Raw genomic sequence first — 8,873 nt, 5'->3', positions numbered from 1 at the left:
CATTCCCTATCACTCCTCCCTGAGAGAGACTTCACCCTGAGTCATAAGGAAAAGGGGACGGCGTATTCTCTTAGCTGAAGCAGTCTGGATTGGAGGATTGTTATCTTCTGTGTCAACCTAAATTATAGCCTGTTAACTTTCAAAATAATCCCATAATTTTAAATATGTTTTTGTGTAGTCTGTGTAAACACAGAAATAAAATTCGGACTTGGTTAAGCAGTGATATTGCTGCTGGAATTGAAGTAATAGGTGTAAGCAGGAATGTGAGAGACCATGTCTAAACTTACAGTAATTGGTTTTATATTGAAAATCTTACTGATGCAAACAGTTCACTCTTGTCTAATTAGTTGAAGTCAGATATGGCCATCTCCATGATGCCTACACTAATTTTATTTACTGTACACAAAAACCAGTCAAACATTGGTAGATATAGAGCCATTTCAGGAAGTTGCAAACCATTAAGGAAAAGGTTCAAACAGCACTAAAAAACATTGCTAAAAATAAATAAGGTCTGAGGAGTTCATGGAATATAAATGTACGTGTTCACAAGCTCAAAACAATAAATTTAGAAGAGAGCTACCTGGTCAATTGACAGGAGGAAATTAATATTTATTTCAAATTCCATAGAAAGATGGTCCAACACTGTGAAGAAATTATCAGGCAATATCATTATCACATGCAAATAAAATCTTATTGGAAAAGTATTTAAAAATGAATGTAAAAGTACATCACAGGGAACTACTAGAAATACAATCTGGCTGCAGAAGAGTCTGTGTCATCAGGATATAAAGTATTATTGCTGATGTCATATGTAACTTGCTTAAAAGTAGAGACTATCAGAGAGATATTTAATTGCTCTCTTGTTGATGAAAAGGCTTTTCTGGGTCGTAATGAATTATGGCTAACAATGAGAAAAGTGAGAATCTCAGAGCAGCTAATTTTGTTCATGTGAAATATGTATCTATATCTATAGCCATTATCTATCTATCTATTTATCTATCTATCTATCTATCTATCTATCTATCTATCTATTCATCTCCCAGAAATTATTGTTATAACAGAATAAGGGAATGGTGCACAATTTAGGGAAAATTTCGCATATAAACTTTTTCTCGGTATTGCTATTTTACCTATAAAATAATATTCAATTTGTCTTCTGAATAAATCATTTGAGAAGCTGAACTCTACAATGAAGAAAGTGGCATCAGGGTAGAAGGAAGACTCATCAACAACCTGTTACGCAGATGACATAACCTTCCTTGCAGAAAGTTAGTGGGTTTGAAATATTTGAGAAATTCAGACTCTAACTTTCAGTATCTCAACATTAACAGAACAAAAATTCTCACGGTCAGGCCTATACAACATACCATGACAGATGGAGAAGAAATTAAAATTGCAAACAATTTTTATCTTCTTTGGGTCCACAATCAAATCCCTTGGCAACTGAAGTAAAGAAATACAAGGCCATATTGCAAATGGGAAAGTCTCCTGTCAAGTACCTCTTCAAAGTACTTAGTAGTGATGTCAGCTTAAAGTCTATGATGTTCTTCATTTGACACATGATATTTCCAAACACTTGCTATGCATCTGAGAGCTGGACAATGAATAAGGATGACAGAAGAATTAATTGCCTCCTTTCAGTTATAGTTTTAAAGGATATTAAATATTCCATAGACTGCCAAAAGAATGAACAGACATGTCTTGGAAAAGGTGCAACCAAAGTGTTTCTTAGAGGCAAGAATGGCAAAGCGCTGTCTTACATAATTTGAGAATGTTATTAGGAAGGCTGTTCTTTGGAAAAAGATAGCATGCTTGGAAAATTGGAGGGATGGTGATGAGATTGATATAGTGATTATAGCAATGGACACAAGTGTGTCAGAGATGATGATGAAGATACAAGATAGAACAAGGTTAGGATCTGTTTATAGCATGGCTAGGAGACATATTTGCCTCCATGCCACACAACAACAACAACAACAACAACAACAACAACAACAACAACAACAAAAGTTAACATGAAACCTTGTATTTCCATGTTCCCGATTTTCTGGCAGAAAAGACTGTAGAATACCATATTTGGTCTTATTGAGGAAACCTAGTGACATAATAGTTAAGTGCTTATCCCCTGACAGAAATATTGTTACATAGTTTGTACTAACCAGAAATTCTACAGGAGAAAACATCACCTGGGCTTTTTTATTTTTTTGGATATTTTTAAGCTTGTATGCATAAAATCATTCATATGCATTGTTTTCACTCATGCGTTTTATATAATCATTCAGATACATTGTATTTCATAGAATGAACTACTACTGCTATATATTTAGTGTCATTCATCTTTTCAACTCCCCATTGAACCTTTTGTATTCCTTTATCTCTTCATCCATTCACTAATTTCTGCTATCTTCATGATTTTCTCCATTGCCCTTTTCCCACTCTCTTTTTCTCTTCCCCTTCTCCTTTTGGATATTTATTCACATCTTGGGCAAGTATCCTCCTATTTTTACAATACTCATATGTAGTATTTGTTCTTATGAGACTGAGTTATTTCACCCAGCATAATGCTCTCTAGACTCTCTCAAGTTTCATAGTATTTTATGCATTCATTTTTTTCTTCATGTTGCATAATATTCCACTGTGTAAATGCACCACAATTTCTTATTCCATTCATTTATTCATGGGAATTTGGTCTATATCCATGTTTGTGATATTGGTAAAAACACTACTCTAACTGCTTTAGTCACAAAAATCACATTTTTTAAAAAATAAGGAAACAAAAGTTTCTTATGTTCTGAAGATCTCCAGAAATCCTCTTAGTTATGATTGGGAACTTATCTATAATATTATTGCCTCTATGTCTAAGAAACTAATTCATTGTTGAGACCACCTTCTTCAGAAACATGATTACTAACCCTAAATATTATTTTTTAATTTCTATTTATAGTCTTCCTCCCTTATATATAATATTATTTATTCTCACTTCTCATAATACAAAGTAATGATTTTGGTAAACATTGTTTAAAGTTTATCTTTCTTAGATAACTGGAGAGAGCAGCACATGCACAGAGCAAGCAGGACAGCTGAAATTTGAATAAGAACTGTTATTAAAACAAATAGAATGGAAGCCATGGGGAGCAACAAGCCTCAGCAGGAAGCAGTGAGCCTTGGCAGGGAGCGGCAAACCTCAACAGGGAACAGCGAGGCACAGCAGTGCCCACCTATCAGGAGCAAGCAGGACAGCGGGAATTTGAGTGATGTACTTGGGGGGGCGGGAATGGATGATTGCTGGACCACATGGAACACTTTTGCCATAAATAGGAGTGAGTGGGACAGCTGGAGCTTTATTGGGGTGACAAACCCAGTCAGTTCTCAAGAAAAAAACCAAGGTTTTCCATTCATGTCCCTCTGCACACCCTCCTTCCCTACATGTGCATCTGTGTGTGCATCCACCTTAACTGTAATGTGAACATGTGCCTGCCCAACCCTCTTCTGGAGCACTGAGTTCAGATCAAGAACGAGCTACTGTCTCAGACATGAAAAACTCTACCACAGCAATGTCACAAAAGAGGCAAGCTACACTGAAGGCTACACAAGCCCAAAGCAAGATGTCACTCTCAAATAGTGACACATTGTCAATGGATTTCCTGAAGCCAGAAAGTCTAATGGAACTTTCTGAAACAGAATTTAAAAGAACAATGATTGAATATTTCCAATTGATGAAAGATAAACTTGAACTACAAGACACTGCAAGCAAAACCCAGGAGGAGCTTAAAAACAAACAAACAAACAAACAAACACACAAACAAACAAACAAAAAACAAGCCCAAAACCAATCCAAAACAATGCAGCTAAAACAAATGAGGCATTGGAGCCTCTGGTAAAACAAGAAACCACAATCCAAAATATGAGGTCCAATGTTTCAGATGCTGTCAGCATGATGAAGGGACTTGAACAGGACTGAAGAGATGGAACATAGAACCAATGAAATAGAAGATAGTATTGTCACCACTGACTTGCTAGAGCAAAAATTAGAATAAAAAAGAAAGAAAAAAGTAGAAAACATAAGAATAATATTTGACAATGAAAAGAGATATAACGTGCACATAATCAAAATCCTAGAACATGAGGAAGCAAGAAAAGACACCAAAAAAGTGGTGGAAGAATTACTAGAAGAAAACTTTCCAGTCATAATGAAAAATGAGAGAATATATATTCAAGAAGCTAAGTGAACACCATATAGAATTCACCTCAAAAGAAAAATACCAATGCATATCATAGTCAAACTTACCAGAATGAAAGATAAGTAGACAATTCTGAAAGCACTGAGGGAGAAACAAAGAATAACTTATAAGGGAAATCAAATAAGATTAAATGCTGATTTCTCAGCAGAAACCATGAGAGCAAGAAGACAGTGGAATGGCATCTATCGAACACTTAAAGAACAGAACTATCAACCAAGAATACTGTACCCATCAAAATTGTCTAACGAATATGAGAGATTAAGATATTACCAGAATAACAGAAGCTAAAGGAGTTTGTAAAATCAATACCAGCATTGCACAAAACACTGAGAGATGTCCTTCTAATAGAGGTGCCACAGAAAGCAGGATGGACTGACATATCTAACAACAACAGCAAAAAGAACTCAACAGAATGATAGCAATAAAACTTTCTTGTCAATAATCACACTGAATGTGCAAAACTGAAGAGAAAAAGAGTAGCAGATTGGATTAAAAAAAAATCCATCCATATGATTTCTACAAGAGACATATCTAAAAAATGAAGATAAAGAAAGCATAAAATTAAAAAGGTGTGAAAAAGTATAGCAAGCAAATGGTAACCAGCAAAAAGCAGAAATAGCAATATTATTCTCTGATAAAATAAATTTCAATGCAAAAACCATCACAAAGGACAAGGAAGGTCAGTACATAATGCTTAAAATGTCAATAGAACATAGAACACAACAATGATAAATATCTATGCACCAAATGAAAGACCTGCAAATATATAAAATAAATATTAACAAAACTGGAAAACGAAATAGACAACACTACAACAGTAGTTAGAGATTTCAACACACCACTCTCAAGAAACGATAGAACTACCAGAAAGTAACTCAACAAAGAAACTGAAGAATTAAATCACGCAATAAACTATCTCAATCTCATAGGTATTTATAGGCTAATGTGCCTCCAAAAAGCACAGTACACCTTCTTCTCCAATGTGCAAGGAACATTCTTCAGAATAGATCACATTTCACGTCATAAGGCAAGCATCAATAAATTTAAAAAAACCAAAAAAAACCAAAGAATAGAAATAATACAAAGCATCTTCTCAGACACAATCCTGCAAAATCAGACATTAATAACAAGAGGATGAAGGAGATTAAAACCATTTATTTGGAAGCTGAACAACAACTTGGGTGCTAGAAGAAAAATAAAATGACATTAAAAAGTTTCTTGAAACAAATGGCAATGAAACCATCACTTAACAAAACTTCTGGGAAGCAACCAAAGTAGTCATCAGAGGTAAATGTATAGCAATAAGCAAACATATCAGAAGGCATAAAAAAATAACCCATTGACTCTCTAACTGATCATCTTCAACAAATTGATAAAGAACAGCAAGAAAACCTGACACCCTCTAAAACAATTGAAATGATGAAAATTGGAGTGGAGATAAATTAAATAGAAAACAGAAAACAATTGAAACCATCAACAAAACTAGAAGTTAGTTCTTTTAAAAGGACAATAAAATTGACAAACCACTTGCAAAACTAACAGGAAAATAAGGAAAAGACACAATTAATATGACTAATGATGAAACGGGCAACATTACAACAGAACCAACTAAAATAAAAAGGCCAACAATTGAGTATGATGACAAACTATACTCAGACAAATATGAAAATCTAAAGGAAATGAACAAATACTTAGAATTTCACAACATATCTTAACTGATACAAACCAAAATGGAATATCTGAAAAGAGCCATTACAAAAGAAGAAATTGAAAAGGTAATTTTCAGAAAAAAAAACCCTGGACCAGATGGTTTTAAAAGTGAATTTTATCTATTATGCAAAAAGGGATGACCATGGAGGACATTATGATGCGTGCAATATCTCTGTCACAAAAGGACAAATATTGCATACAGCCACTGTTGTAAAAAGGGACTTACATCAGGGTTGAGGAAAGACAGAGGAGGAGGGGAGGAATGATGAATACTGCACTGAAACAGATGAGGGAGAGAACTATTTAAAAGGGATGTATGGTTGGGTATTATTGTCATGACAGGAGTCCAGAATGAAGGTTGCACATTGATTGGACTTGAGAGCAGACATTGCACAACAATAAAAGAGTTTTTCTTTACTTTTCAAGGAGAAGAGTGAATTGAGGAGGAAAGTGTGGGCAAGGAGAAAAGTATAACAATGAATGATTGGAAACCCTAAGTCTCTGTAAACTTCCATTAAAATTAATAAAATAATTGAAAAAAGGAAAAAAGTTAATTTGATCAAACATTCAGAGAAGAACTGTCACCAATTCTATATAAACTACTTCAGAAAATAGAAAAAGATTAATTCTCCCAGACTTGTTCTATGAAGCAAACATATCCTTCATACCAACTCCAGGTAAAGACACCATCAAAATAGAAAACATTATGATGCAAAAATTCTGAATAAAATCCTGGCCAATAGAATCCAATGATACATAAAGTAAATAATTCTTCATGACCAGGTGGGATTCATAAAAGGTATGCTAGCATGGTTCAACATGAGAAAAACAATCATTGTAATTCATCACAGTAACAAAGCAAAGAACAAGAACCACATGACCCTATCAATTGATGCAGAAAAGGCCTTTGAAAATATATAACACCCTTTCCTGATTAATACAATCAACAAAATAGAAACAGAGGGGAATTCCTTCAACATAGTAACAAGTATATACTGAAATCTGAGAGGCAACATTTTTCTCAACAGAGAGAGATTAAAGGCATTTCCTTTGAGAACATCAACTAGGCAAGGATGCCCATTATCCCCTCTCTTATTCAATATTGTATCGGAAGTCTTAGTGGTAACAATAAGATAAGAAAGGGAAATAAGAGTTATCCAAATGGCCAAAGAGAAGGTAAAATTATCTCTTTGCAGATGATATGATAGTAAACTGAGAAAACCCTAAAGACTCAGCAAGAAAACTGTTGGACATAGTTGACCAATTCAGCAAAGTGGCAGGATACAAGACTGGCATACAAAAATCAAATGGATTTCTCTACAGTGACAAAGAGAATACAGAACTGGAAATAAGAAAAACAATACCCTTCACAATAGCTTATCACAAGATTAAATACTTAGGAGTAAATCTAACCAGAAGCACAAAGGATTTATTTAAAGAAAATTATGAAACATTACTAGAAGAAACAAAAAGAGACCTGGAAGAGTGGAAGAATATGCCTTGCTCATGGATAGGAAATCTCAGTAAAATACTACAAAAATATAAACGCAATTTACACATTCAGTGCAATCCTAGTACAAATACCAATTTCATTCTTCAAGGAGATGGAAAAGACAATCTCCAATTTCATTAGGAGTAAAAAGAGGTCCTGAATAAGCAAAGCACTCCTTAAAGAGAGAAACAAGGTAGGATACATTTCACTCCCTGATTTCAAATCCTACTACACTGCTGTGGTGGGCAAAACAACATGGTCCAGGTACAATGACAGACACATAGATCAATGGAATAGAATTGAGAACCCAGAAAACAGCCTGTCCACCTACGGTCAACTGATTTTTGATGAGGAGATGAAATCAGTTAAGTGAGGAGATGCCAGCCTTTTAAACAAATCATGTTGACAAAATTGGAAAACTATCTGTAGAAAACTCAAGCAAAATCCACATTTCACTCCATACACAAAAACCAACTCAAAGTGGATCAAGGAACTAGGACTAAAATCAAGGACAATAAACTTCATTAGAAAAAAATTGGAAGAACTCTTGAAGTCCTAATTCACAACATAAACAGTTTTCCAACCATCCTGAAAAACCTAAAACTAGGAGAGGATAAAATAGGTGAATTTGACCTCCTAAAAATAAAATTCCTATACACATCCAAAAACTTCTTCAACAGGGTAAAAATGGAAGCCACAGACTGGGAAAAATATTTGGTAATGACATGTCTGGTAAAGGACTTCTTTCTAGAATTTATAAAATACTCAAGTGCCACCATAAGATAAAGGTAAACAACCCAATTGAAAAATGGGCACAGGATATGAACAGGCACATTAGTAAAGAAGACATTAAAATGGTGAACAAACACATGAAGAAATGTTCAAAATCCCTAGCTATAAGAGAGATGCAAATCAAAACAACAAAGGGATATCATCTCACCCCAGTAAGAGTAGCAGAATTTGACAGAACAGCACACAACAAATGCTGTTGAATTTGTGGAGAAACTGGACTTCTTATTCACTCTTGGTGGAAGTGTAAAATGATGCAACCACTATGGAAGGCAGTATGTTGCTTTCTCAAAAATTTGGAAATAGAAATACCATTTGACCCAGCAATTCCACTACTGGGAATATACCTTAAAGAAACCATAGATGCCATTCAAGCAGATATATGCACACCCATATTTATTGCAGCTTTGTTCACAATAGCAAAGAGTTTGAAACAACCCAAGTGCACATCAACAAACGATGGATAGAAAAGCTCTGGTATATTCACATAATGAAATACTATACTGCTTTGAAAAACAAGGGACTCAAAATATTACACAACATGAATGACCCTGGAAGACATGCTGAGTGAAACATCTCAGTCACAAAATGATTAATACTGCATAGTGCCATTGTTGTAAAGTGGGACTGACATTGGAGTT

The sequence above is a fragment of the Elephantulus edwardii genome, unplaced genomic scaffold (genome assembly GCF_000299155.1).
Source record: "Elephantulus edwardii isolate Elephantulus edwardi_28Jun2011 unplaced genomic scaffold, EleEdw1.0 scaffold00010, whole genome shotgun sequence".
Lineage (NCBI taxonomy): Eukaryota > Metazoa > Chordata > Mammalia > Macroscelidea > Macroscelididae > Elephantulus > Elephantulus edwardii.
Note: the sequence above shows the minus strand (reverse complement) of the source record.